Consider the following 22,187-nt stretch of genomic DNA (forward strand, 5'->3'; position numbering starts at 1 on the left):
ATGTTTTTCTTTAGAGGACATGTAAGATTAAAAATCATCTTTCAAGTAGCTAGCGACCAGGCTTCCTGCATACCTTAGCTTGTACATTATAAAACTCGTCTGTTAGCTTGTTAATAACTTCAGCTGCAAAGTCCATCATCCTTCTGGAGAAGCAGCAACTCAGTCTTCCCGTCAGCTCAGCTTGCTGCTGCACCTGACCAGAACAGTAAGATGTTATGTCAACACAACACACAATGATTCCAAAGTCAGTAGCTGTTACTAAACTGCCTTTAGACCAGCCACAAGTTACAGTTCCTATATAGCTTCTTCCATTTCCCACATCTATAATAGATGACATCTCCCTCTAATTTTCATGGATCAACTAAACAAAGATACTTGTACCACTAAAGTTGCACTGAGAATGCTGCAGCGTACTCGGGCAGAGGCCGTATTTCCCTATCGCTTTACAATATCTTGAGCAACAGATTTCTGCTGTAAAAGCAGAACTTTTAAGAGCTGCTTCTGGTGATTCTGCAATAACAAGCTAATACGTATCGGTGGAAATGCTTATTAACTTAGAAGCAAATTCCAAATTTCTACGTGTTAAACAATAAAATTACAAAAGCATGAAAAATAACACAAGAACATATTTTCATATTAGGCAGAGTGCAACGAAACCACCCCTTGCTGTATGATGATGATATAAAATGCAAACAACGCCATTTAGCATTGCCAGCAGTGCTTTATTATTTCAAGTGAAAAGGAATACAGTGAAAGGAATTCAGAAGGGTGGTGGATAGTGTCAGCAGTAACAACATACATGATTACACATTACTATAATTAGCAGTGGAATGTAAAGAATTAAAAAAGCCACACATTTGCTTCGTTTTTAACTATGCTTTTGACTCAGCAGCAATTCCATTGATATACTTGGCAGAAAAGTGTATCTCAGTCTTTTTAAAAAAATAAACTCATTACAAGGAGAAATGCTGTGACAAAAGATAAACACTTTAATATAAAAAGGGCCTTAAAAAACCCCCCAGAAGGCAGTTTAATCCAAATCTGGGATAACTATGGATTAAGAATACATTGATGTTAGTTTGTGCTCCCCTCTTTTAATACTACCAGCTCATGCTAACATGCTTTGGACTATTTTCCCCAACCCTTATACTGACCAACTCTTATCTTATAGTTGTTTTTTTTACTTTGATACGCTAATTTGTGAAGTAAACGTACATCACTACTTCTATCCATCTGTACACTTAGTTTCTTTTATTTCATTCTGAAGCATGACTTCTAGAGGCGATAGGTGTGAATGGAGAAGTGATGCTGAGGTACAACAAAGGCTTGCACTTAGAGCGCATCAAACTTCGCCTAACTGCAGTTGCAATATGCTTAGAAACATATCTGTCTGATTGATGAATGATTTATCTGATCTAAAATACCTGCATGCGCAGTTGCAGCAGCTTTCTATGCAAATCGGGTACTTACGCACACAAATTATTCCAGTTAGCTACAGGAGTCTATGATGACCTAATCTGCATGTTCACCTCTAAATTAGCATGAAAACTGTGCGCACCTTTTGCATGCAAAAGTGCGTGCCCAATTAGAGTGAAAGGCGGATCTTTTATTATCTCTGCTTTGCTTTAATATTCTTTTAATTGGAATGTACACGTTACTGGCATTCACTTTAACTCATAAGCACATTTTTAAGATATAAGGAATAATTTGCTGAAAATATTAAATAAAAGTTTGAAAAATAAGCATATTCATCCTTTGAACGGGTGTAATTATCATATAAATTTTTAAAATTTGGAAATAGGAAACATCTTGTATGGCAATAAATACCTGCAGTTAATATTTTTATGTTAAAAACTTCATCAAGGTTGTTACATGCAATATTTTTTTCACAGCATCACAAAAAAGGATACTTTTAATATCTCACTGTGTGGGGACAGAGGAGGTTGAATGTGAGGCACAGCAGACACTGATTATACCCTCACTAAAACGCAAAATAGTCAGCAGACAAATTGTGACTTAACAAGTGAGCCAAGCTTACAGCTGTCAGATAAAGCTGTACTTTAAAGGTGAATAATAAAGTTTATGTAAGGTCCTCTGTCAGGGTACAGCCAGTAAAAACAAAACTGATAAGCTGAAGAAATGCTACTTGTACCTGGACTTTCATCCTTTGGCTCTAGGAAAAGTAGTTGCTGGACTAACATGTGAGCTTAAAGAAGGAATCATGTGAAAATAATATCCACAGAAATACAGACTATTGAATCAAAGCGTACAAAGAGAACATGGTCACTGTTAGCAGCACAGACTATTTATAACCTATCCATGAGGGCTAGTTGAGAAGCAAAATGGAATAAATATAGGCATGTGAACTTCTAGGAGTAAAAATGGAAGACTTGCTGAAAATTTCATTTTCACTTTCTTTCTAATAAATTTGACAAGGAGTTCACTTCAGTAAAAAATTCTGTCGTGAAGGGTGAAGACTTTACACAAGGCCAAGGTTCTCAACACTGAAACACTCTGGAGAGCAGATTTGTTTATCTTCTCTTCTTTTTAATGCTATTAAGGTTGGGTAGAGAGGGAGGCAGTTACAGATTGCCCTTTTCCTTACGGGGATAACATACAGGAAAGGGCATAGGAGTACTGGCAGTAGGATTTCTAAAACCTGAATATACATTAAAAAGGAATCTGAACGCTTTAGTGCTATGCCTTGCATTGGGAACACAACCTTTTCCCACTCATAGGTATTTTCTCTGTTTTGGTTGAAAAAAAAAAGACTATTTTTTTCAATATCTTTAAGTTAAACTCCAAGTGATGTTAAAATTCAAAAATACACAGTGGCAGGAACTTTTGCATGTACTTCCATCTATGGAAACAACACAGTGGACGACTTTGCAGGTTTAGAGGCAAGTCTCGCTTGAGCCACTGAGCAGTCACTATTTACTAGTGAACAAAGAGATGAGAAAATTCTCCCTACATGTGATTTATTCCAGTGACAGGGTTAATGACACAGGTAGACATGCCCATTGACTCATTAAATTGAACGGTAAGACACAGCTAGAAGTCAATTTTCCTTTGGTATGTGCTTAGGCACCTTGTTACAACAGTATTTGTGTCACCAGAATTTATTCCCGACCTGAAACTCAGTTGATCTTTCAGTTCAAATCTGTGGAGGCATTTTCATGCAACTTTTTATCTTCCAAAGCTCTGTAGCTGTAACAGCTGGGATCTTTTGCACGTCAGGCACCAGGATGGACCTGCAACATGCAAATTTGTTGATTTCAGAGGTGCAGTTGCTACACGTTTTGCTACACAAATATGTAGACATGTAGAATACTAATGGCAACTTTCATTCATAGACAACATATGAATTATCAATGAACTAGGTTTTCAGTGTTTAGCAGAAACCTTTTAGCAAGGTTTGACATAACGTTTTGAAATACGTAATCTCTAGTGTAGTAGATATAGCTGTGTGCACCAACCCATACGGTAAAAAATACACTGAAGAAGCCTGACTCACTCTGAAGCATGGCTGTGCAAGTGGTAAACATTTACTTTGGGAGCATTATGAAGAAACAAATCAAAGTTGAAATCAAAATGGGCCATGCAATTTGGATCTGCACATCCCTGCTGCGACAGAGGGTATGTGTTTTCTGTTATCAAGGGACACTGTGGCAATCAAAGAAACTATCAAGAAAAAGGGGCTCTGAGACTCCTCATAGTTCAGTTGTGCCGGGAGCTGGGATTTTTCTTCCATCCCAGTATCAAGCAATGATATTACAAGGAAGGCCAGCTGTAAAAGAAGAACAAAATACCTGTGTCATAAAAGAGTCGAGCAGGTGCTAATTATCGCTCGACTATGCACCCCAAAACACATGATACATTAGAATTTTGTGAACGGCAAAGAGGTTTTGCCTGCTTTGCAAGGAAACTGCAATAAAACAAAGGTAATTTTGGCATACCATTTTAAGTCTTATGCTAAATTTCAGTCCCGGTTTCTGCAGATATCCTGCTCACTGGTTGCAATTAACACAATGGGCACTTCTGGAGAACGAGAGACTGGCTAGCCTGACCCCAGCTCCCGGGAAGCGTACGGAGCAGAGCCTCTGGGAAGCCATGCTCAGGCACAAGAAACAAAATGACTGGGAGCAGCCAGCACTGCCTGGCCAAGGGCAGACTGTGCTTAATGCACCCAGCCATCCCAGTATTCTGCAGTGCGACGACCGGCTGTACGGACAAGGGGAGAGCTGTGGATGTGGTTTGCTTTGACTTCAGCAAGGCTTTCGACATGGTCTTCCAGCAGCACCACAGCCAAACTGATGAGATACGAACTAGACACGCGGACTGCATGGATGGGGAAAAATGGCTGAGCTGTCGGGCTGAAAGGCTGCAATCAGCAGTTCAGAGCCCACAGGACTTCAGGATGTAAGGACACGCACAGTGTAACCGAGAACGTGGATGGGGTATTCACCTGCTCTCATCCTTTACCGCCCAGGAGGGCTGGAAGGCTCTGAGCCGCTTCCAGGCCCGCCCACTTATAATGAGCACATTAAAAACAACACAAGCCAGGAACTGTATGCCTCTTAAGAGATAAGAAAACTTACTTAGCATGTGTAGAAATTAAAAGTATGTTAATTGTCAGAGAACAATTTAAGAGGCTAACATTGGCCAACGGCTAATGCCCCCGCAGATTCAGAACGTGGGGAATAATCACCTTCAGCTGGACACGTTGTTTTTCTCTACACCTGAGCGGCACGAAGGGCGTGCAGGCTTGCAACTTTGATCCACTGCGCTTCTCCTGTTGACGTGTCTATGAAATACCACTGACACGGGCCTCAGGAGGGGACTGGGAATGTTACCCCTGCCACGGAAGGAAAGTGCTATTGCCAGTGGTCAGCACAGAAATTTAGAAATCCTGGGTGGAAAAAACCCCAGTACGGCCAGACCCAATCCTCTTTTTTGGGAAGTATCTGTACACTTCCTTGAAATGTTGGTATGGGATGCTGACACGTGCTGCTCTGCTTTGATTGCTTTTTGTTAACAAAAGGATCAGATTCACACTGCATTGTCTCCTCACTGGAAATTTAGCCTACTGACTTATCCAACTGTTTATCTCATCACTAATTACATTAATCAGTATATAGAAACTGAATTACTCTATACTTCTAGTCCATTCTGAATGTCACCAGTGTATTTGGGAATGTCTGTTGTACCATCATCTCTGGGTGCAGACCGTAATGAATTTTCAAGGATTAAATGGACCTAAAACTCGCAATCTAGTCAATTAAAAAGTGTTACATGCAGGTTCGTACTCAAAAGTCATCCTGGATGCATGTGCAGTGGGGCGTTGTGCACTGGGTTTGAACAGCCTTCTCTTGCCTACTGCTACATAAAACAACAACACGAACAAAAGAGAAAGGGACTGACCGCAGTCATAGCACAGCGCTGAAGCTGACAGCAGTGTCCCCAGTACACAAACGGGGACTCATTACATAGATTTTAGGTATTAGTAGTTTCTCTTGCTACTTGCAATAGAAACAGATGAAACTACACAGCTTTTGATTATGACATTTCCAGTGTTCCTTGAAGTTTCTTAAAGACTTTGCCGTATGGATAATTTTACATGGGGCATTACTTATTTCCCCAAATCAGCATTTTGGACAACTTCATGGCCCACGTTAAACGTTGTATGAGGCTGCTACACCTGCAGCATTAGAGGGGGCTCTGGCCACAGGTCTCTGACAGCGACACACGTAACTGTTTCCTGTAACAGCAGGGCTCCTTCCGTTCTGTGTCTGGATTTACTGCGATGAAGCAGTTACACTGCCTGGGTCCGCTGCCAGCTCATCCCGGCCATTTCCCAAACAGAGCATTTTGCAAAGCACCTGGGTAAGGGCTGCCATCACCGACACTCAGACAAACCTCTGAGGACCAGAACGACTGTGAAATCAAAGACTGAGCAGAGAATTTGCCTTCTGATGTACGCAGTTGCTTGACTATGTTTGTCAAATGGCAACTGAGGGAGGCAGCAGCCTGTTTCTCCAGGACTCTCTACTCTCTTCTCTCAGTCACTTCTTGTGAGCGTGGGGATCAAATTATCAGTGTTCTGTGCCTCAGTTTACCATTAGGAGCACTGATCCAAGCAACCAAGGATATCTTGAGATTTAAGTAAGCAGGGATTGTCAAAGACTATGAAAACATTCTATTCTAAGTGTAAAACATTATTTTTTTCATACCGATACTGGGAATGTGCGCTAGCAAGATGCACAGGAACACGCTGAGCTCCTGGATCTCCAGCCATAAGGAGATAACGGTCACAAATGATATGTATGCATCTTTCAAATCCGGTAACTCTAGGTCTGTGGGACAAGGTTACTCACTAAAAGCAGTGCTGTGTCAGGAGCAGATTCCACACAAGCTGGAACATGCCATAGCAGTCTATCTGTGCGGCAAGACCAACGCAACAGCCCACAGAAAGGAGCAGTGCAACCTTGCTTGAAGATTTTCTTGGCAGTTGCACCAGTTTGGTTAGAACAAAGCCAGCATCAGTTCCTTCATGGCTATCCCGAGTGGAAAGCTGTGCCACGCTGCATCGCAGGGCCCCGTCTCACCGTCCTCTCCATCGCTTCGCACAGCACGAGTGCAGGTACCGTGCCACGCCGCACACGCACGAGCGATGTGGACAGCCTCACAAGTATTCTCTCAGCTACTCCACACAGATAAACGTATATATTCACTCTGCCTTTTCTCCCCCTTTCTAGCCCCTCCAGCAGTATTAGTCTCTTCACTGGTCTCTGCAGCTCTTTTTTGCCATTCAGACACCACTAACGCAGCTCTACCACTGATGAAGAAGGGCAGTGCCAGTGATGGGGGGGTGTGCGCGCCAGGGCAGCGGGTCACTGCAGCAGCCACCTGGGAAGGGGCACTCACAAGGAGCTGCAACGCCCGGTGGCGGGGGAGGCCGGGCGGTGCGGGGGAGGCCGGGCGGTGCGGGGGACCTCACCCTCCCCGCAGGCCGCACCAGGCCCCGCGCACGGCAAGCCGGGAAGCGAGCGGCGCGGAGCACGCCGGGACACGCGGCCCGCGCCTCGGCCTCCCAAGATGGTGGCCGGCGGTTGGCCCCGCCCCGCGACCACGCACATGCGCAGTGGCGCGGCGGGCCGCGCCGCTCCCTCCCTCCCTCCCGGCGGCCGGGGCGGCACTGACAGACCGCGGAGCGGAGCGGTGCGAGCGGCGAGAGCCTCCGGGACTCCCCGGGACCCTCAACCCTCCCCTCCGCGCCCCGCCGGTGAATGGGAGAGGCGGGTGGCGCCGGCCCCACGGAGCAGAGCGAAGCGGCGGCTCGGGTAAGGCCGGGGCCGCGCCTTCCCTCCCTCCTTGCCTCCCTCCCTCCCCACCCCGGCCGCCGCTGCCCCCCGCGGGACGCTGTCCGACCGGCGGCGGGGCCCGGCGGGCCGTGCGGCCGGCGCGGCTCTCCTCTGCTCTGCTCTCTCCTGCTCTGCCCCCCTCCCCTCCTCTCCTCCTCCCCGCCCTCCGCTCCCTCTCCTGCCCCCTCCCTCCTTCTCTCCAGCTCGCTCTCAAAATGGCGGCCGCGCCCGTTGGTGAGGAGAGCCGGGGAGGAGGCGGGGGAGGCAGGGCGGCGGGGCGGGCGGGAGGCAGGCGAGGCGGGGGACGGTCCCCGCGCCCCGGCGGGGTGGGGTGGGGGCCGCCGGGCGCGGTTCCATCCCGTCTCCGCTGGCCCTTGCCGGGCTTCGGCGCCGTCCGCGCTGCCGGTGACTTAGCAGGAAAACAGGGCGCGGGGGAGGAGTGGGCCAGACAAGGGAGCGGGGGGGGGTGAGGGGGAGAGGAGCCCCTGCGGTGGGCTCCGGCTCTGCCGGCCTTCCTGTCCTTCCCCCCCGTTAGGCCGCTTCGTTTCTTCTGGTGACTTAGCAAAGATACCGGGGAGGAGGCGACGGGCCAGGCGCAAATAATGATGGAAGGAAAAAAAAAAAGGTCTAGGGCGAGGAGGCCGGTGTATGTGTGCCGGAGAGGATACCGAGCATCCCTTCCCCGAATTCCTCCTGGAGGGCTTCCTGCTGTTCTCCTCTCCGGGGGCAGGGCAGGCGTTTGTCAGGCGATGGCCCAGATCTCCTGAGTCGACCGCAGCACAGAAAACAAAACGAGAATTGATAATACGAGGGAAAGGAGTGGGTGTTATTTTAAGAATTTGTTTCGCATCCACCCTGTTTTCCCGCAGTGATGTAGCGGGGAAAGCATTGATAGGAGGTGGCTCAGACCTTCAGAACCAGCTGCAGTGGAAACGGGGGAGGGAGGTCTAATCTTTCCTTCTTGGGGTCATATCTCTGCCTGGTTGTCTACGGTTGCACCGACTTCTCTTGAAAACCCCTTAATAGCAATCGAGTTTGCTAAAATGCTTTATTTATTACTGCTCTTAAGTTTTTGTTTCAGCAGGAGGTTATATGCAGACAGGGCTTTTGGTGGAAGTTGGGGGGTGGGAGTGGTGCATCCCTTAAAAAGTTTAGGGTTTACTCAGTTCTGTGGGTGTGAGATTTTTCTTTTTTGTTGTTTAAGGTGGATGCAATTATACGTGACCTTTAATACCAATAATAACGTGACACCTTCCCTTTCTTTGCCATAGTATCACTGGTAAAATTTCCTTGCTGATAGTGCTGCAGCAGAGGGCTTGGTTGTTGCAGGTCAAGTCAATTCATAATGAATTACCTAACCGGGGGATGGTGGAAGGTTAATCTAAGCTATATTGAAAATCTTTAATAAACACTATTTACTGTAAATATGTATTTGGACATACTGACCTGGCTGAACTATGTTTTTTTTTTTTGTGGAGATTCTTTTAAGTGTATATTCCTGTGACAGTATTGTTTATTTAGTATTAGGAGATGAGGATTAAAGAATCTGTGTTCAGTGATGATCAATTTGTAAATGATTGTGCAGCATTCGGGTGGCTTTCGGAAGAGGGAGGGTCTACTATCAAAATGTTATTTGCCCTTAGAGTCATTTTGTTAAACGGGAAAATTATGTTAGGGATCTAAACAAAGAAAATATTTTTAAACAGAAAGATTTATTGCAAATTTCTAGCTTGTTCTCGGGGATCTCATTTTTGTGTGTTTCTTTTGCTATTACCGTGTTTATGGATGCTGTGTGCAGCCATTGAGCAGAGAAGAGACTGGGTGGAGTAAGGAGGCAAAGCTGCGAAATGGCTAGATTACCCTTTCATAGCTTTTTTTTTTTTTTTCCTTTGCTTGCGTTTTGCTGGGGTGGAGGAATACTAATTGCCGTAACAATGAAGTCTCTTCTTTAGGGAAGAATCTAATGGTGCAGGAACCTTCTGAAATGAAACAAATCTCGCATTTTGAGGCTTATTTTTCTGCAGGGTGGATCTTGATTTGTCTGACGGTGAGAAGTGACCAGTCACTGGTGCAAAGCCAGAATTTTTTTTTGTCTGGTAACCATTTCCATTTATCGACTGAGATATTCACTTGTTGAATTTATTTTATTTATGCTTTAGATAAGAATTATAATTTTTATGTGGGTATTTTACACACAGAATTCTCTGAAATATAGAGAGCCTCCTGCATTGTTGCTTCATGCTATTTGTTCATACAACTTCTTGGTTAGAGTGGGTTATGGGTGGGCACACGAAAAGACAATCCTTGCTTTCCCTGGTGCCCACAGTAGCATAACTCCTGGTAGTACACGAATGTAATTGCATTGCCCTTCTTCATGAGCGAGTTCTTATAAAATAACATCTCAAGATTTTGGAACACTTTTGAACAACATGGCTCTGTAAGAGCGTTACTTTACCTCTTGGGTACTGCTGCGTCGTAGAGGTAATACTACTGATGCTTAAACTGAAAGTTGTGTAGGAAAGGCGTTAGAACAAAGGATTTGGGGAATACAATAGGGATCAGATGAAGCACCTAGGAGGGGCTGCTTATGGAAGTGCTCTCCTGTTCCTGATGTGGCTTCTGGCATTCCCACCTGAATTTGGGTTGAACAGAGCAAGCACAACACTGAACACGAGTGATGATTCTGAAGCAGGTTGAGGTTTTGCTTCTTCTTGGATCTGTCTCATTTCTGGAGTCCAGTTTTTTATGGTAGATGAGACTGCGTTTGGTTTTAATTTGCCCAAAATTAAATTAAAGGGTCGTGGCTTTTTATAAGTTGTAGCTCATTCACTTAGAGTGGATGTTACAGGATTCAGTGCCTGTCTTCACTAAATGCCCGTGTCTGAAAAGGAATCCAGGCTAGGAGCAATGAAGAAGCCAATAAAACCCTTGCCTCATTCTAACTTTGGCTGATTTTTGTCCTTGAAATGATGGCAGTTACTTTCTGTTCAGGAGCAACTTGTTCATTTCTGTTCTACAGAAGAAAAAGACATGAATACTTACCTTTATGACTGTGTGCAAGGTTTGTCTTCCTTGTGTTGGTCACTCTTCTGCCTGTACTGTTTCCTATGCTCCGCCCACCTTTGAGTGCTCGGTTTGTGTTCTTTGTCTGCTCTCAACTTTTTTGACTATCCAACTTGCTATCGATGAGACAGGTAGTGAATTAACATTTGTTGACTGTCTGGCCCGACACTCCAACATTGTCTTTCTTCAAGAACTCTATAACCAGCTCCCATCAGTGCTAATTATCATATGTTTGTACCCTCTTGTAAAATATTCTGGGGAAACAATAGCTGGAAAACCGGGGCCTCTCAATAGCTCAGAAATATACTGTGTATGTTTGCTACAGAGTTTATTTACAACACTCTGTAGCTGCTTCTGGTATTCATGAGCTGGAGTGGTTGGAATTACTGCAGTACGAAGAGGAGCAACTTTTGAATAGTTTTGTTTCGGTCAGCTTTCCCCTCCTTTTGTGAACTTCAGGCCCATTTTCTAAACTAAAGGCAAAGACTGTTGGAGGGCTCCAGAAATGTCCGTGAAGTGAACACCCAAATACTTGTCAGCCTGAAAGTAAGAACTGCCTGGGCCTGAGAACTGCTTTCCTTTAGGAAATCAAGAGGATAATAAAATCTGAAATTATTATTTATTAATAATACTGATTTCATATAGGATGTTGGGGAGTTTCCAGCCTACAGCATGTAATTTGAGACGGCGGTTGAAGATACTCCCAAGTATCAGAGCCATGTGTGTTAATCAGAATGGTTCTGGGTCTCTTCTCTGAGGTTTATTATAGAGAAGTCTAAGTTGTGTGCTGTCTATACATGCAGATCTGTTAATGGAGTTACAGCTGGTGTCCTCTTTCTCCTTTTTATAAGAACTTAAAGATAGTTGGCAGAACAACCTGTCTACTAAAAAATGTATTTGGTTGATTAAGCCTTGCCTGGGTTGAATGACTTTCTCGGCTACTTTATTACCTGACACAAGGGGAATGGGGCTCCTCATGTGGCTTTTGGGTGTTGTGAGCATAGGTGTTTATTAATGGGTGATGTTGCTTTGTCTTTTGATCTACCTGACGGAGTAGGTTACACCTCAGTTTAAGTTTTTAAAAATAGGCATTTACACTAAGACACAATCCTGACCTGTTTAAAACTAGTCTTCAAGTCCATGAAGTTATTTCTTCGGAATTCTTACTATAAATGCTGTCCAGGTTATTAGCAGGAGAGCGCACATGGTCATCTTCTGCATGGAAGGCTTGTGCCGTTACTGAAAATGTGGTGGTGTGATCTGAGCTGTAGCTGTATTATGTCAGATTTGTTGTGTCCCTCACCTAGGTTGAGTTAAAAGTAGATTTTTCTTATATTGCAGTTATTAGAACAATGCTTTTCCTCATTCCTACCATGTTTTGAGGCCTACTGGTGTGAATTACATATTAGAAACATTTGAAAGAACGATGGTTTTTATCTGATGAATAATTTAGTTCTAGTTTTAACCTGGTGAACTTGCTAGGTACTGCACGTTGGCCCCAACAAATGTGTATGATTCAGTTATTTAAAGAAGGGCCGCCTTAATACTCATTAAAGCAGAAGTTGAATGAGGGAATACTCTTGTCTCATTCAGCATGTTTAAAAACTCTTCTTTTTTTTTTTTTTTTTAACCTTATGCTCTCTGTTTAGGGGATTAGATAGGTGTGACTTAGGCTATCTTGCGTTTAGTTCGCTGTCATGGAAGCCACCTATCATACCACTTCATGCTGGCATGTACTGTTAAGGAAATTTCAAAGAAGAATGTTGCTTACGAAGTAAGTGTATGCTGTGATCCATTTCATCAGTACTATAAACATACAGTCCTCTTCAAACCAAGTCGTGTGTGCACGGCGTTGTCATACTAAGCAGTATCAAGTGCACTGATGCATGCATAACTATATTAAAAAATCAACATTATGAATTCAAGGTACTTGTTAGTTAATACATTTAGAAGTACTTTAGCCGTTTCCTCTTGTTGGTACTGCTTCTGAGAGAGCCCAGCAGTTTGACTTGGCTGCTCCTGGACTTTCGGATAAGGATTGTGATTAAGTAAATGTAGTAAATACATCTTTGTGGTTGTGATTCTGTTGATTCTGGAAGACTCACCTGGTATTTTTAACCAGTAACTAATTGCTGCAGTCTTGAAAAGGTATTTCCAGTTACAGGGCAATCCATCGTGGTTGAGGTTTGTAGATGGTGCTGCAGCAAATGTCTGTCTGTAATTTTCTCAGATCTGTTGTTCAATAGGTCCCTGTTGAGTGAGTTCGTAGATAAGCTTTTCTGAAGCACCTCTTGTTCTCCACTGCCTGTTGGTGAGTCAGCTGGGATACCTCCTTTGAGGCAGGGCTGAAGGTAACAGGTTTTATGGCACGATGCCCGGCTAGTTTACATCTGAGATAGCACAGTGGCCTTCGTGACTGAGATTATTTGTATCTTCCCTCTTGTGTCAGTGTTAATTGTTCCTATTGTGCTCCACAAATCTTAAGTTCTTTCGGTTTAATTAGACAGTCTCTTCACCCTCTCTCCTGCAGATTGGCTCTGCCTTGTTTTTCTGCATGGAGGTAGCTTAATGCTAAAGCAAAGGTGTTAAGTTTATCCTTTAAGACTAGAGGAAAATCAGTTAGAACCATCTAGCCTGTTTACCTGCAGATAAATAACTGTTTCTTCCATAGAGAAACAATGTTGGCAGTCTGTCTTGTGCTTGATTCACCTGTTAGGAGGGATGAGGAAAAAGATAGGTAAACAATTTGGTTAATTAAATGCTAGTGTCTTTGTGACCTATTAAGAAGATGATGGCATTAATGTGAGTGTGTATATGTATTTTGAAACAGATGGTGTCTATTAAATCAGTAATGGTAGAAATTTTTGGTTCTCACTCAGCTGGATTTGTAGGCAGCAAGCACAAACTAGGTTGGGGGAAGCTTAGTATTCATTTGCAGCAGACAGTGAGAATGGGGTTGAAGTTCTGACATCATACATGCCATTTTGTAATAAAATCTTGTGAATAGCTAAGACTATTCCAACAAACTTGGAATTTATCTTTTTTGTAGTTTTGTCACACTAACAAGGCTGGGATGAGTACTAATGATAGATAATTTCCAGTACCACAGCATATCACAAACAAAAATTTATACATCAGCAAAATGAGAACTGAGGTGATTGTGACTATCATGGTCTACTGCCTAGTGTCTGGTCTTTCTTAGCCATTTTGTGCTTCCGCATGGGAAGGTGTTTTCCATTTCAGCAGTAGAAGAAGGAATTCTGTGTTTGTCTTCTGCTTTCTTGGCTTAGATGAGGGACCTTCCTCCAGGGAGAGCAGTTGCTCTCTTCAGCAGGAGAGTTCCTGCATGTGTGAGTAGATAGGAGATGGAGGGATTCTGAGAACAGATGCTGGTGAAGTTGAGAGGAGGAAGGCAGGTGTTTCTTGGGGACTGGACCCCACAACTTCAGACCTGCTTTAGAGGCAGTAGTGTAGTAGGAGAAGATGGGTCATAAGGAACGTGAGACATCTTTTACAAGAACCTCAGTTTCATTACGTTTGGTACCAGTGTCATGGAGGATTAAACTCTGTTCCCTGTAATAGAGTAAGATGTGTGTATGACAATTATGATATTTGTTTTTTCCCTCCCTCTTTATTTGTCAAATGAAGCCATTTTTTGTAAATAAGCTTTGAAAATGGCTAAAGGACTAACAGAGTGTTCTCATGATTTGAAGAGTGGAAGTTTTGTCTGAATTTTTGTTTGTATTTCTTTATGGTTTTAACCTTCTGTTTCTAAAGCTTTAATCTATTTACAATAATTTTTTGTTGTTAATATCACATTTCCAATATAAAGAGCACTTTAATAATTGCAATATTTAAATTTGGATATAGTCCCGTGACCTCCTTTGTGGTTGTAAGTCTACTACTTAATTCTTCAAGCCAGAAAAGTATAGGGGGAAGAAGTGAAAAGAACCAAGTTCAAATCCAGTGCATGACTGCTGACCAACTGTAAGGAACTATTCTGAGTCTATGCACTCTTCTCTTGGCGGCTGAGGGAAAGTAGCTTGAATAGTGTTCTGGAGTTGCTGTCTTAAATGTGTGTGTATTGTTTGACCTAGCAAAAATGACTTTGAAAAATATCTTGCTGAAGTCATCCAGATAATCCATGATGTGCATTGTGCGTTTCTCAGAACAAGTTTAGAGTAGCAGGTTGTAATACTTTAGCCCACTGTAACACTAACCCTCCTTCTCTGTTTGGTCCCATTCTTCTACGCCCTCCCACCTCCCGTGTCCGACCAAAAAGTTTTTCAGGTTTCCAGTGAAGTTCAGTGAAAGCCCAGTGGGGGTTAATATGAATTTAAAACTACCTTGGTGAAATAATTCCTTACTATCACAACATACTAAACAACAGTGTAACAGTTCTATGTCCAAAACTTTTTCATGCATCTTAAAGGTTTCTTTTTTACTGCAGCCTGCTTTCTTCCAGGTTGTTCATTTACTAGTAGTAAAATTTGCCCGCATTGTCACACAGAATAGAAGAAGGATGTTTTCGCTTGTTTTGTACCGAAGTTTACATGTAGACTACAAACTTGAGCTCTGACCTGGAAGAAGCTTAAAGGCACTAAAATGATATGTCGTGACTGTGTGCTTGAGATGTTTCTCCTGAGGTTTACTTGTATCATGCTTCTAGCAGAATTCCAAAACTGAAGCGATAGGGGGAGGATAAATGTCAAGATTGAATTAATTTAAAGACTTCTTTTTCCCAAAAAATATTTTCCTAACAAATTTGGTCCAAATATATGGAAAAGTCACATGGTGTTGGTACCTGGGAAGGTAACAAGACGAAAAAGGTCTTTTGATGTTTTATAGTCCTAAAAGTAAGTAGTGACTGGTAGTGATCTGTTGGGTAGTGATTGTAACTCAAAATAACATGGAAAATTACTTGGACATAAGTTTATTTCAAAATGCACATCTCTAAATAGGACAAACTCATTTATTTAGGGAACATGCAGTATAGAGTAGTTAACTTGCTCCTGGTTTATACATCTGGATGACACTTCTTAGCTTTATTTTTCAGATGTAATTGCAACTTGCATTCCAAGCCTTTGGAACATAGGCAGTATATCTGATCTGCTGTACTTTCTAGTTCCCCGTGGATTTACTGTTGAATTATTTTCAGAAGTGAGCTACAGTGTCAGGTTTTTAGCAAAGTCAATTCAATTCATCTGTAAAAGGTGAAATGGATAAGAAAACAGGCATAGGATGTTTCATTTTTTTGGTGTTAAAAATACTTGCTTTGATAAACCTTTAACTGAACTAGAAAATATTTCTGATAATGTCTTGCAGAATGTGAAGAAACACTGCACAAAATGCTATATTATGTGTGATACTGTATTGATATACTTGGCAAAGCATTTGTGGTAAAGACATACAGGCATTTTAAGACTTCCCTTAATTGCAGAATAACAGGCTTACTAAACATGTGAATTAAAAAGTCTGAGTTGTAATTCAGATCAGATTCACCACCACCACCCTCCCCCCCAATGATGTAGTTGCTGGAGCTCACTTTTTCATAATCCTTCAGCTGGCTTTACTGATGTAGGCTGAAAAGTGGAAAAAAGATTAGCCCAGCTCATAAATGAGTAGCTTTCTTGTATTCTTCGACTCATCCCTGCTGGCTTAGCAGGTGATGAATTCTGCCATTTTCTAAGATAAGGTATGTTTGCCACACTGTAAGAACAACTGTACGGCTGTTCACTTTTATACTGTATATGTGCTTTTCTGCTATAACTGAGGGTGAGATGGGGGGGGGGGGGAGGAACTGGATGTTTTATTTGACTTGTTACCATTTTTCTTTCTTATCGACAGATGGAGACAGATTTCTAAGAAACCTTTTCAGGTCATAGTAGTTATGGCCTATGGATATTACTTCACTTTTAGTTAGATTTGTGTTTAAATGGCAGGTTCTATGGAATCCATTTCTAGAGTACCTTTGTGGAAAGAGTTTCTTCCAGGTAAAACATCTTTTTAGAGCAGTAGAATGTGTTAGAGAAACCGCTGGAAAGTTGGTAGCATGTAGCTGGACACAGTCAAGACTGTTTGGAGTTTTACCCAGGTTGTTGAAACTTTAGATGATTGCAAGTTAAGATTTAAATTTGAAGCTAAATGTGAGCAGTCTAAAACTTTGTAATTGATTTCGTAAGATGAACCCTAGTGTATGTTCCTTATGTTCGTAATGGCTTATATGCCTTTTTAACACCCAAGTACATAGTATTAGGTGTGCCTAACCTGACAGGCTCAGAATGTGATCTCACATTTTTGTCTCCTTCAAAGAAACATTCTTATAGAATATTATTAAATACATGGTTTTTGTCATAATAACACTTAGAAAACAAATGGTCTTGTAGTTAAGTTTTTTAGGGTGTTAGGATTCTCCAAAAAAGCACAAAAATTTGCTGTTCTTAAAGCACAGTAGTGCACAGCTCTTTAAGTTTTCCGAGTTGAACGGTGTTGGTTTGTTCTGTTTCTGATAATACATTTGGTCTGTAATTTGTGCCATCTGTCTTTCCTAATTTCGGATGTAATGAGCTACAGTAACATGTTTAGTGTGTTTCTGTGGAGAAGACTGTTTATGGAGCCTAAGCAATGGTCATTAAACCATTAGAAATTTAATTTATTTTTAAGTTCCTGGAGGAGCTGTGAACATGTATTCCAAGACCTGCAATAGCAGACTGGTCAGCAAGAGTTTTAAGGTTGCTAGACAGCAGCAGGGTGAACTTGGGGTGGTGCTGATCTAGGTAACTGTTTGATCTGATGTTGTGAACCAAGAAATTATGTTCAAACTGATTTGCTTGGTTTAACTCATAAAAATTGAAAAGTTAAGAGAGAGAACATAAAATACAGGAGCGATGAATGTGCCTGTGGGAATTACAGGCAATAGGAAAAGTGCTGAAAAACATATTAGGGCTGATTGACTTTTTTTTTTGTGGTAGGTAGTAAGCAATTTTTTTTTTTTTTTTGGCTTGAGGACTTAAATTATGAGAATGATAAAGAATTTGAGTCTGGAGTTCCAGTGGGTGAGACCGGCTACCTTGTGGTGCTGATGAGGATTTTCTTGATGACAGGAGCCCTGGCTTAAGTAATCAGGGTAAGCTAGGCCATGAAAGAAGCCTGTAACATTGAACTTCTGAAACTCGTAAAGGCCTTATAAGGTAATACATCTTTCTCTACCTTACTTTTTGCAGCCTTGTTGAGGTGACTTTAAAAATCTGGTTAGATGCTGTGGATGTCTGCAAGGAATACTAGTTCACAATGAGCTTGGAATAGCTTTCTGCTCTCTGTACGTCACTACTCGATGTTTATGTAGATTTTCTTAAACCTTATTGCTATGGTAGCAGAGCACTGCCAGTCAACAGGGCATTGGTACAGGTGGTTTGGCTGTGTAGCATGGTCACTCACAGCGAGAGGAGAGCGCTGGTCATAATGCATGCGTGTTAGACTGGGTCTTGCTGGTGCTACAGAGGTGTGCTCAACTGAGTCTGGCAAAGCAAGTGTACATCCAGAATGAAAGATGGCTTTGACAAACACTATTTCCCATTTAAATGTTTTATGTTTACTCATATATATGTTGTTTCTAACAAAATATGTAATTGTTTAACTTGCTAACTGCAATTTAGATGGATCATATCTCAATTGGGAGTGATTTTTGCTATAACTTTCTGAAGAGCAGAAATGGGTATTGTTAGTCAGCTGATCCATAAGCAGTATATTTGACACTTGATGGGAATAAAGGAAGGGCAATGGAGAACCTTGAACTGATCCTGCTGATAAAGTATTGAGGAAGATAAGGTTGTGATGGCACAGTTTGGTGTCTCAGGTACGTTTACAAAAATGTTTGGATTCAGAAGGGCTTCATAAGAATTTAATGTGGAACACTGTTGATGGCAGCATTACTGGAGAAGTTAATAAGCTTGCTTGTTGTATGCTGGTAGCTGGTAAGCAGCAAGTGCAGTTCCTTCCGGTGGTGCGATTCCCGTAAGGCAGTTTAAAGGACAAAAGCCCTCCTTCTTTCTGGGGTGCTACATTCCTGACTGAACTAATACCTTGCAGGGACCGATGTAGCATCTTACTGAAGGTATAATTTATATCATGAGTTAATAACTAATAGCTAATTGTTTCTTTGACCTTGGTATTTATGGCTTCAGTTCTGTCACAGTAGAATATATGTGTTACTTTGAAAAAGTTGAATGGTACCCTGCCACATACAGGTAAAACCTTCTGATTAAAGCTGTAGCAATGAGTTATTACAATTGCTAAACAAATTCATAACAGTAGTAGTGAAACAAAAAAAACCAACACTTTCATCCTACTCTGAAATATCTGGATCGGACATGGTGTCTGTAGGTATCTATGCAGTAATTAACAGCAGTAATCAATAAGTCAAGGATTAAGTCCCAAAACACCTTTCTAGTAGTTAAAACCAAGAAAGTGAACTGGTTTTGATTTTTAAAAGCTTCTGTCTTCAAGTCTGTTTGAGACCTTCTGTTTGGTCTCATTGTAGGCTTGCAAAGTAGATGATCAGCTTGAAATAGAGAAAAGCTAAATGTCAAATTCAAGGCACAGTGTCTTTACCAGACATATGTATTCAAACCAAATTTTAGTACTGTTTAGCATCCAGTGTACTCCGATAAGCAAAAATGTAATGAACTCTGAAGAAATTTACAGGCTAAATTTGATTTTTTTTTCTGTATGTGTACAGAATGGGCAGTTTTAGGGATTTTAATTTCGGTGATTTTGCTCTTGCTTGATGCTAGTTTAGGTAAATGAACAGGTATTTTTGACAGGTTGAGACTAAAATGCTGAAGGGTTAATTTGATTATGTAACCTGTTTCTCAATTATATTTAGATAATACTTATGGAAAATACATTTACATGTCTCCTGAAGCGAGTATGAACACCATCATAGAAATACCTATGAGCCAAAGCTTATAATTTCTGGTATGATGGATCATAACTGAAGGGAATTCGGACTATCTCTTGTCTGAAAGTGATCTTTTTTTTTTGTTTTCCTACCTCATTGCTTTGACTGTATCTGTGTAGCTATTGTGTGTTGAATACCCGCTGTATAGCGGTCTCAGAGCTAATATAGCTGAACCTGCTTCATTTTTCTATTTGTGCATCTTATGAATGATTAGCAGATCTCTATTGTGAAGTTTTCCTATAATCTAGGAAACGCTTGAGCCACACTGATACATGTTGGTGTTAGGACCTACTGTTTGAAGTCAGGAAGAAGAAGCTGTCTTTTGAATTGTTAGGATGGCTTAGTCACCCGCAGGAAGAGGGTGGGTCCTGTACAGTATCAGATCTGTGAGGTCCACTTCAAGTGTGATGTTAGACTCAGCTGGGTGCCTTGACACGAACCAATTGCAAAAGGTATGTATTTAGTCACCATCGGGGTGGAACCGTCTTTAAATGCACGCCAGGCAGAACCTCTGAGCCTCAAAGTGATTTTAATAGGCGTAAATGTGTCCTCAGCACAGTGTGGGTAAGTCTTGTGGTGAGTGCATCTGGCTTCAGCTGAAGGCTCTATGTGGTGAAGCTAAGGAATCTCTGAATCCCAGTTTAGGAAGATGGGAGGTGGATCTTAGACATGAAAAGACAGTGTCTTCTACTTTTTTTTTTTAATTAGAAAGTTGGACAAATGTATACTGTGTTGTTTCTGCCTTCTCTTACAAGGGAGGATTCTTCTGCTTTTCAGATTTTTCTGACCAATTTTTTGTTGCTCTTTATCAATAGTTCTCTATGTTTTAGAAGCCTTTGTAGGGAAAAAAAAAATCTGGCCTGTGATGATTCTTAGCTGTCTATTTATTTATTTATTGAAGATTATGCTTTAGTACACCACTTCAGTCCTACAGCACTTAAGGACTAATTTACATCTTCTGTCCTTATTGCTCAGACATTTCTACCAGTCCTACGTATAAAAGCTGATCTTTAGCTGAGTGGAAAAGTTAGCAGATGAGATGTCTGTTGAGGATATGCTGCTGTTAACAGAGCTGAGGGGGGTGTTACATACAGTTTTCAAATGGTTTCTGTTGCTTTATAAAGAAGTAGCCTTCCTGAACTGCAGTGGGTGATGCCAATGTTTCTTCTCCCACCAGGTACCTGTACATTGTAGAAAACTGAGCAGATACTCTACTGCCAGGAGGAGTAAGAGGCGAACATTTGATAGGTCATACCTGTTTGAGCGGTATGTGTTCAGCCAAGTCTAGCTCCCATTTTAAAACACTTAGCTGGGCTTCTGAAAACACGTGTAGCCCACTTGTGTTGTGAGGTTGTGCATATGCAGAGGTTTGCCACTCAGTGCTTTTGTATATGCAGACTGTTGAAATGGAATCAAATAGATCTTAAGTTAGAAACTAAAACTTTCTGTAGTGTAAGTGGGGCTTTATTAAAAGACACATCTTGTTTTACATTTAGTAGCTGTTATTCCATGGATGGCTCTGTTTAGGTTCAGTCTTTTTTTTTCTTCTGTACTTTACATGGAACAAATTAAAAGTTTTATACAAAGACATCTTTCAAGAAAGATCTATCTTGTCGTGACAACACCTTATTCGCAGTAAGCTACTGATATTAAAAATGACTGATTTCAGGCAAGATGAAATGAACAAGTGTTGGAGTTTGTGGTTTTTTTCCCAAGGCTTTTGTTTGAACACTTACTTCCTCTCATTACTGGGGTGGTTTGCAGGTGTGTACGTAATGCAGTGGTGACCATAAACCTTGAGAGGCGGTGGAGGAGGACTGGTTAGTCTTGCTCCGCTGAGTTTTATATGTCACAAAGCCTTCTCTAGGTGAAAAAAAGGTAATGCCCGTGGACAATATTCATCTGTTCTCTGTTATTTCTAAAAGTGGCACAGATGTATAATTAAAGTCGGGTCCCTTCAACTTTTTGGTTTTGGACATTTTTGCTTCAGTGGTGCTTTGTGGCTTTTTGTTTGGTTTTTTTTTTTTTTCCCCCTGTTTGTTTCTGTTCTTTTTGTGTTGTGTTGTCTTTTGTTAAAGGGTGTATGTGAACTAATTTGCCTTATATTTAGGTGTCTTTTGTAGTTAAGAAGTCAGGAGTATTGAGAAGGGTGCTTGGAACACACACTCTTCAGAGAAGCGAGATCCTGTACATCAGTTGATTGGTAACTTGTTGCGGATCAGCTGTAATTTGCTAATAGCAGAAATAGCTGCTTTGCCTTGTAGCTGTTGAAATTTGCCTAGTACTAAGAGTTGGTTTCTGAATAACAGTTTAGCTTGAGTGATGAAGTAGGCCAAGTGTTCATACACAGGGGGAGGAGTTTGGGGTTGCTTTACATTTGAGGGGAAAAAAATAGCCTTTCTAACTAATAACATATCAAGGATTGCCTTATAAACACAGTTGCTATTATTTTTAGTTGCATCTCCTAGAGGCAATGACAAAATTGACAAAATATTGGAGTATGATTTTTACTGGAGCTATTGCACTGATGCTGGATTTACACGGCATTCACTGCTCAATGGCAGTTCATAATACGAAAGCCACCTTCTGTTTTTAATACCGTAGTTTTTACCATGGTAGTACTGCAAGCAGATTTTGGAAGTTTATGTCCTGGTATTCAGCACTTCACACAGTGCCTCTGTGTACAAAGAAGTGCCTTATTTTGTTCTTTGCCGCAGTGTTTATCACTACTGAAAGCATTGCTAAGTTCGTACTGAAGTGCAGAGATTCGGCCATTATAAGCCTCTCTTTTTCAGTCCTTAAAT

General features: G+C 41.7%; 2 protein-coding genes across 3 annotated transcripts in view; one reads left to right on the forward strand and one right to left on the reverse strand.

Moving 5' to 3' along the window:
- The window catches only part of MNT (MAX network transcriptional repressor), an 82,703-nt gene extending 75,881 nt beyond the window's left edge, over window positions 1-6,822 (reverse strand). The window contains exons 1-3 of the mRNA XM_086762746.1: window positions 6,375-6,822; window positions 3,131-3,251; window positions 74-193 (exon numbers count right to left, since the gene is read on the reverse strand). The gene's annotated coding sequence lies outside the window, so the exon portion shown is untranslated. The remainder of the gene's footprint in view (window positions 1-73; window positions 194-3,130; window positions 3,252-6,374) is intronic.
- Window positions 6,823-7,158: 336 nt separating this feature from the next.
- Window positions 7,159-22,187, forward strand: part of PAFAH1B1 (platelet activating factor acetylhydrolase 1b regulatory subunit 1) — a 36,563-nt gene continuing 21,534 nt past the window's right edge. Inside the window, exon 1 of one of the 2 annotated variants that reach the window (XM_086762900.1) lies at window positions 7,159-7,340. The gene's annotated coding sequence lies outside the window, so the exon portion shown is untranslated. Of the gene's footprint in view, window positions 7,341-7,517; window positions 7,596-22,187 lie in introns of those variants that run through there. The other variant, XM_086762901.1, reaches the window with a different exon arrangement.

The sequence above is a fragment of the Chlamydotis macqueenii genome, chromosome 19 (assembly GCF_036417535.1).
Source record: "Chlamydotis macqueenii isolate bChlMac1 chromosome 19, bChlMac1.mat, whole genome shotgun sequence".
NCBI lineage: Eukaryota > Metazoa > Chordata > Aves > Otidiformes > Otididae > Chlamydotis > Chlamydotis macqueenii.